This window comes from Eleutherodactylus coqui, chromosome 6 (assembly GCF_035609145.1).
Source record: "Eleutherodactylus coqui strain aEleCoq1 chromosome 6, aEleCoq1.hap1, whole genome shotgun sequence".
Classification (NCBI taxonomy): domain Eukaryota; kingdom Metazoa; phylum Chordata; class Amphibia; order Anura; family Eleutherodactylidae; genus Eleutherodactylus; species Eleutherodactylus coqui.
The window spans coordinates 56,730,375-56,738,872 of NC_089842.1; positions in this window are offsets into that span (position 1 = coordinate 56,730,375).

An 8,498-nucleotide genomic window follows, 5' to 3' on the forward strand; every position below is an offset into this window, starting at 1 on the left:
TTTTTTTTTTGCTGCAGGGGTCTATGGGACTTGTAATGTTAAAATCGCGATCGCGCAAAATCGCAAATTAACCGCGAAATCGCGATTTTAACATCACAAGTCCCATAGACCCCTGCAGAAAAAAAAATGCTGCAAATTTCACAGGGAAAAAAAACTGTAGTGGGTAGTCACCCTTAGTGTTTAGCAGCGCTCACCGTTGCTAAACTCCATCCGCCTTCCTTTTCTGAAGGCTCCCATAGACTCCCATAGGAGTCTATGGAGCCTCCAGCATTGGTCGGTCCAAAGGTAGGGTAAGGCCTATATTTTACTGCTGCAATCACAAGTTGTATATTTTGGTTGGACATTTTTTGCACTTAAAACAAGCGTTCGTCTAACTGAATACATTAGAAACCAATGCTTCAGACGGTCGTGATTTTTTCTGCGCAGCTAAATTAGCCACGATATAACGCTTGTGTAACTAAGGAGTTAGGCCGGCTTCACATGGGCGTCAAAATCGCACACGATTTGGGCGTTGTGACATTTCAAAATCACATGAGCTTTGCGCAGTGCGAGACGCACAAATCTCGCTAAAATATGCATATGAGCGATGCTTTCCTGCATGGCACCGCGATGCTATGTGATAAACAAATCACGGCATGTTCTATCTTTCTGTGTGCTCTCGCATAGCAACACCCATTGAAAGCAATGGGGGGAAACTCTGCCGCGTCTGTGACAGCCGCGTCAGGGCATCCCTGAAGCGACGCAAGGCTGTTTTGCCATGAAAACATCTCATATCCATGGGGAATTCACATGGTGGGGAGCAGGATAGGGAGCGGGATTCACTGCCCCATATTGTGCTCGCCTGTGTGAAGTTATCCTTAGTCCTATTTTCATCCGTACGTATTTGCACCCGAACATTTTGTGTATGCAGAAAATGCAATTTTGTCGCCTAAAAAAAAAGCCGCACACGGGGAAAGAACACATCTTGAGCTCATTAAACTAATTAGCCATTACAATGAGATTGGTGCGTGTTTTTTCGTGTACGCAAAAAGTACTGTAAAAATCCTGTTGCGCACACAAATACACAACGCCCAATGTGCAAAAATGGCGCAAATGTGCATCCGCTCGTATGACAAGGCGTTAATGCGACATGATATCACAATGTGCTCTGTAAGCTCTATACCTCAGCAGTACAAATCTCTGATGGTTTGCTACAATGTACTGTGTGTGTACAGGACGCAGGCTCTTGAGCTCACAGAGCATTGCCTAGACTGGATTATATGGTATCGATCTCTTAGCTGTGAGTCAGGCTTGAGTTATAGAGGTTTTCATCCACTAGATAGAAAGAATACATTTCCTTTCACTCAAAGCAAACATAACAATGAAAGTGATGAGGACTATAAACAGGAAGGAGAATATTTATCTACTGCTTTGTGCCAACTTTTTGGAGCAAGAAAGGCGCAAGTTTTAGTCCATGTTTTTCTCCAAAAATCTGCGACTTTTCTGTTTTACAGCACTCTGTAGGCCATTCTGTGTACTGCCACATATTATATATATTTGGTATTGCAACTGCACTGACCCCCAGAATAAGGATAACACAGCACGTATGCCGCACGGTGAACGGATTAAAATATTTAAAAAAAACAATGTCAAAGTTGTGGGGGTTTTTTTACAGCTCCTCTCTTAAAAATCTGATAAAAACTAATCATAAATGGTTTCTGCACCCCAAAATAGTACCAATGAATATCTCATCCCTCAGACTGCCATGGATGGAAAATACTAAATTTATGGTTCTCTAAATATGACAAATCAACCCAATAAAAATGAGGCCCTAAAATCCACCACATGCTCTTTGATTTCTGAGGTCGGTGTTTGAGTCATGTTGCATACTACGGCCACATGTGAGATTTTTAAACTTTAAAAATCTCGCATGTGGGATTACTTTTTTTTTAAAAAAAATTCTGTGATTTATGGGGGCTCTAATACATGGGCTTCTTAAAGTCACTTCAGAACTGAATTGGTCCCTTTAAAAAATAGATTTTGGATTTTATTTTATCAAGATTTGAAAAACCGGCCTTAGGGCTGTGTCAGACGACCGTATATCGGCCGGGTATTTACGTCGGCCAATATACGGCATCTCTGTCTGCAGGGGGAGGAGGCTGGAAGAGTCGGGAGCAGTGCTCTGAGCTCCTGCCCCTTTCTGCCTCCTCTCCACCCCCCTGTACTATTTTCAATGAGGGGAGGCTGGACGGGGGCAGAGCTAACTCCTGAGAACTTAGCCCCGCCTCCGCCCTGCCTCCTCTCATTGCAAATAGTGCAGAGGGGCGGAGATGGGGTGGAGAGGGGGCGGGAGCTCAGAGCACTGCTCCTGGCTCTTCCAGCCTCCTCCCCCTGCAGAAAGAGATGCTGTATATCGGCTGGCGTAAATACCCGGCTGATATACAGTCGTCTGAAACAGCCCTTAGGCTGACTCTGACATCCGTCCAAAATAAATAAAAGGACTCTTTCAAAATGGTGCAGTGCACATATGGTAAAGGTTATTTATTAGCTATTTTGCACGGTATGATTATCTATCTTTCACATCTGCGCTGGGACCTCCGTCGCATATACGGCACAAAAATACCATAAGAAAAAACTCTGCATAAAGTGCTTTTTTATCTGGTGAAATGCCAGACAGCTGAGCAGAAACCAAATGGACCCCAATATAGTCAATGGGGGCTGTTTGGCGCTGTTCGGTTTCTTCATGAGACGGATCTGTTTGGCCAGAAGATTTCCTTTTCCTGCTTCCATAACAGAGCAGGAAAGCAGAACTCCAAACGCAGATGTGAAAGCAGCCTTACAAGCAGAAAAATTCAAAGTTTGAAAATGGCAAATTTAAATTTTTTTTTTGTAAATTTAGTACGTTAAGCCAAAAAGACATATGTTCATCCAGCTTAGCCTCAATGTTGATCCTGACCAATTCTGTGACCGCGCTGCAGAAAAATCTAACAATTCCTGCCATGTTCTCCCACAAATTACAGCTGATCGCTGGCAAAAACTAGCATATTGACCATGGTAAAATAGTATGTAAGGTCAAAAAATACATATATGCCTATCCAATTCTGCCTATGACTCCACCCCCTTTATTGTTGATACAAAGAAAAGAGAAAAAAAAACAATGAGGTAGAAGCCAATTTTCTCCATTTTTAAGGGAAAAAAATTCCTTCCCAACTCCAATCTGGCAATCAGAATAATCCCCGAATCACCGACCCTTCTGAAGTTATTAATGACTATAACATAAAATATTGTATTGCTTAAGAAAAAGTGGCCAGGCCACTCTTGTACTCTTTTATCAAATTTGCCATCACCACATCCTACGTCAGAAAGTTCCAAAGTCTCACTGCTCTTACAGTAAAGAACCCCCTTCTATGTCGGTGTAGAAACCTTCTTCCCTCTAGATGTAGAGGATGACCCCTTGTTACAATTACAGTCCTGGGTATAAACAGATCATGGGAGAGATCTCTGTATTGTCCCCTGATATATTTATACATAGTTATCAGGTCGCCCCTCAGCCGTCTTTTTTCTAACCTAAATAACCCCAATTTTGATCACCTCTCTGGGTATTGTAGTCCACACATTCCATTTATTACTTTAGTTGCCCGCCTTTGTACCCGCTCAAGGTCTGATATGTCCTTCTTCAGTACCGGTGCCCAAACTGTCCACAATACTCCATGTGTGGTCTGACCAGTGACTTGTATCGACCAAAATTCACCACTACCCTAAATTACAATGTGTCACAATAAACAATCCCAGAATCACTTGCATAAGTAAAAGCATTCCAAAAGTTATTACCAATTAAAGTGACATGTCAGGGTTGAAAAATGGGTCGGGTCAGGAAAACCAAAACTGGCTGCAGAGAAGAGCAGTTAGGATTGGTGCTCTACCACAACCTGGTAAATCCTGACTATGACTTTGTTAGACTTCTACTTGTATCCTTGTAAAATGACATGACCCACTAGGTTTTTGCCTGTTGATGTCTACTGACACTACTTATGTAACATATTACTACTTGGTGCTTAATTATGACAGTTGGCAAGGTTCAGCAGCCTAGGAAGGATCCAAAAAACATTCCAAGCCATTAATTATAGAACATGCAGCAGCCTCGTGTACACAGGTGAGCCCAGCCTGGCACCTCCCAGCAGGAAGTTACACATCTTGTATCCACATAAGAGGCACAAGTGTATGGTTATAGGGAATCTGTCAGCTCCTATGAGCCCTATAAACTAATGTAATGGGCTCATAGGTGCTGAAGCATTGAATCTGGGCATGGAACACTTATACCTACCTTTCTTGCTGTTTACCTGATGTCCGCTTACAAAGCTGCCTCTGCATGCATCCCATGGACTACATTGGCGTTTGCTCATGATGAGAGGACTAGTCATTATGAGCATACGCCTACATAGTACACAAGCTGCATGCAGTGGTGGCTTTGCAAGCAGACAGCAGAGGAACGGTGAGGTAGGTAAGTCACAGAATGGTAGAGTTGAAAGGGACCTCCAGGGTCATTGGGTCCATTCCCCTGCTCAATGCAGGATTCACTAAATAATCCCAGACAGATGTCTGTCCAGCCTTTGTTTGAACACTTCCATTGAAGGAGAACTCACCACCAACCGTGGCAACATGTTCCACTCATTTATCACCCTCACTGTCAAAGTTTTTTCTGAAATCTGTATGAGAGTCTTATGCTTGGGTTTAGCACTTCAGATCATATGAGCCCCTAAAGGGGTTGTAACAGAATCACAAGTTATCCCCTATCCACAGGATAAGGTATATCTTGCTGACCACCGATCCCAAGAACGGGAGACTTGTGCCCCCTATCCTCCTTAGTGCTGGCTTACTGCAGCCCTTGCAGTGAGGAGGAGACTGAATAGAGTACTGCCACTCCATTCATTCTCAATAGGACTGCCATAGATAGCCAAGCAGCAAGCACTCGGGTATTTCCATCAGCCCCATTGAAATGAATTGAGCGGTGACCGTGCATGCTCTGCCAGCTCCCCATACATTCTGACATCACTGCAGGGGGGTGCAGCGACCCTGCAGTGACAGCCAGAGGGGAACACGAGACCCAAGTTCTTGTACTGGTGGGGGTCTCTGGTGAAACACCCACCAACCAGCAAGTTTATTCCCTGTTCTGTGGAAAGGAGATAACAGGTGATTCAAGTACAACCCCTTTAGCTTCAGTTTATGGGTTTCATAGTAACTGACAGATTGCCTTTATTGCTACCTGTGTAATAGTAGTGCTTGCAAAATTGTTGCCAAACCTTCTTAAAGGGTTACTTCGGTTCAGCAAAAAAAGGATATACATTGCACTGTATAACAAAAAGGTTCATGAAATTCAATTTTCTATTATACTTCCGCTATAAATTTCTTTCAGTTCTCAAGATTTCTGCTTGCTGTCCTTCAGTCGGACCCTTCATTGTTTGTGTCCAGTGGACAAAAGTCTGACCTAGTAATGTAATGGGCATGTAGACACGCGGCTTGTGTTACAGTATGCGCATCAGGGCTGTGAGTTATAACCAGCCAGGTAAAAAGAAAAAAAATGTGTACTATATTAGCCAATGAAACAACATGTTGTTGCTCTCAGTAAGAGCATGCTCACATGGTGGGTGCTTGCTGCGGAATCCATGCTGATTCTAATTCCGCATCCCATATTATATTTCATGTGAATCCACACTGTAGCGCAGTTTTAAATACGTGACATGTCACTTCTTGATGTGGATTCCTCATCAGGATTCCAAACGTAGTTTTGTCCATTGAAAAGGGCTTAATCCGTATGCGGATCTGTGGCCCTACATCTGCAGAGCCAGGGCAGAATTCCGCAGCTTATATGTGGATGTCTGCTGCGGCTTTTAGAGGCAGAATTCACGTGAAAAATAATCAGTTTTAGATTCCGCTATGGGCACATACACTAAGAGAAGCAAAATCACCTTTAAATATACCTTTTAATAGCTAACAAAGAGAAATGACATTACAGTAAGCTTTCAAGGTTACATAGCCTTGAAAGCTTGCTGTTACATCATTACTTTTTGTTATCCATTAAAAGGTATATGTATTGTAGATTTGCTGTCATAGTAGCAGAATTACCTTATGAACAGGCTTTGGTGATTTGATGGATAGATTTGTTTTTCTCCATGTGCTGGAACCATTTTCATGTTCTCATACCTGAACTTTCACATGTGATTACTTACATGCGGTAAGTGTCTCCTAATTATTTAATATCCACCTTAAATTCAATCTACACATTTTAGTATAACGCCATTTTGAGTTCCAATAATTTCTTAATATATCCTGACAGCAGCCAGAGCTCAGCTTTTCTGATATGGAGCTCCAAATTCCCAGCACTCACATTGATTTAAAGGGGTTGTCCAGTTGTAAATTATTGATGGTCTATCTGCAGGGTAAGTCATCCATCCAGGACCCCAGCCAATGAATTATTATCTGGGTGGTGTTCTAGTGCACTGAGCTGATTTCTGCAGGAAGCAGACAGCTCCGTTCCCACTGCAGCGGCCAGGTTTGGGATTGCGGGCACTGAAGTGAATGGGAACTTTGCCTGTAAGACTAAGCTTGGCCACTGCAGTGAGAACGGAGCTGTCTGCTTCCTGCAGAGATCAGCTTAGCACAGCGGCTGGGCAGACAGCTGATCAGTGAGAGTCCTAGCTGATGAACTCCCGCCAACAACTATTGATGGCCTATTCTGAGGATACGCCATCAGTAGTTTACAACTGAACAACCCCTTTTAAACTAGAGGGAGCTTAAAAGGTTGTGCCAAGTTTAGAAGTGATCCCCTAAACACTAGATAGGGAATAACTTTCTGATTGGTGGGGATCTGACCGCTGGGACACCCACCAATTATTAGACCATGGATAAAGAAGGTCCTTGCATGAATGGAGCATTAGTCGAGCATGTGCACTGCCATTCCATTCTCTTCAGTGGGACTGCCAGAGATAGGCAGGCGTTTGTACTCCACTATCTCCTGCAATGCGTTTGAAGTCCTGCAGTGCTCTTTATAAATCTTCATCACTCTGAATCTCTATAAGAACTATACTGCTATGATTCAATTGAATGGTTTTACAGAGAGAGCATTGTGGCCCTGTCCTGTTAGAAATGTGTTGGCAAAAGATCTATAGATATGGATACCCATCATAAAGGGCCATTAACTTTGGACAACACTTATATCACCACCTTTACTGTTGAAATTAAGTTTGAGAACTTTTAAAGGGGTTGTCTCGCGCCGAAACGTTTTTTTTTTTTATTCAATAGGCCCTCCGTTCGGCGCGAGACAAACCCAAGGGATGGGTTAAAAAAAAAAAGGTTTAGTACTTACCCGAATCCCCGCGCTGCGGCGACTTCTTACTTACCTTACCAAGATGCCCGCCGGGATCTTCACCCACGATGCACCGCGGGTCTTCTCCCATGGTGCACCGTGGGCTCTGTGCGGTCCATTGCCGATTCCAGCCTCCTGATTGGCTGGAATCGGCACACGTGACGGGGCGGAGCTACGAGGACCAGCTCTCCGGCACGCATATTAACACTAACCGCTTAGGTTAAGCAGCGCTGCTGATTAGAGCCACCTGATTGGCTCTTCGGCACCACGTGACTACACAGCGTGCACGCGCATTGCCTTCAGCAGCCGTGCACTACACAATACAGTTAAGCAGACGTGCGCTACACACTACACTTAAGCAGCACGGGGTTAGGGTTTAGGGTTAGGTTTAGGGTTACGGTTTAGGGTTAGGGTTAGCTAACCCTAAACCCCAACCCTAAACCTAACCCTTAACCTAACCCTAAACACTAACCCTAAACACTAACCCTAAACCTAACCCTCAAACTAACCCTACACCTAACCCTAAACCTAACCCTAAAGCCTAACCCTAAACCGTAACCCTAAACCTAACCCCGTGCTGCTTAAGTGTAGTGTGTAGTGCACGTCTACTTAACTGTATTGTGTAGTGCACGGCTGCTGAAGGCAATGCGCGTGCACGCTGTGTAGTCACGTGGTGCCGAAGAGCCAATCAGGTGGCTCTAATCAGCAGCGCTGCTTAACCTAAGCGGTTAGTGTTAATATGCCTCCGGCACGAGCGGCCCCATTCACCAGGGAGAAGACCGGACTGCGCAAGCGCGTCTAATCGGGTGATTAGACGCTGAAATTAGACGGCACCATGGCGACGGGGACGCCAGCAACGGAGCAGGTAAGTGAATAACTTCTGTATGGCTCATAATTAATGCACGATGTACATTACAAAGTGCATTAATATGGCCATACAGAAGTGCTGAACCCCACTTGCTATCGCGGGACAACCCCTTTAAGTTCTAGACCCCATTTCCTCTTACCAGTGTTCCTGTAAGAGGAAGCAAACACATTGACAAAGGAATAATGAATGGGCATTTATATATGGAAATATCTAATTACAAGATATATTTACCATGGGTATGCAATTTACTACCGTACATAAATTGGAAAAATACCAAGTCAGGTTCAG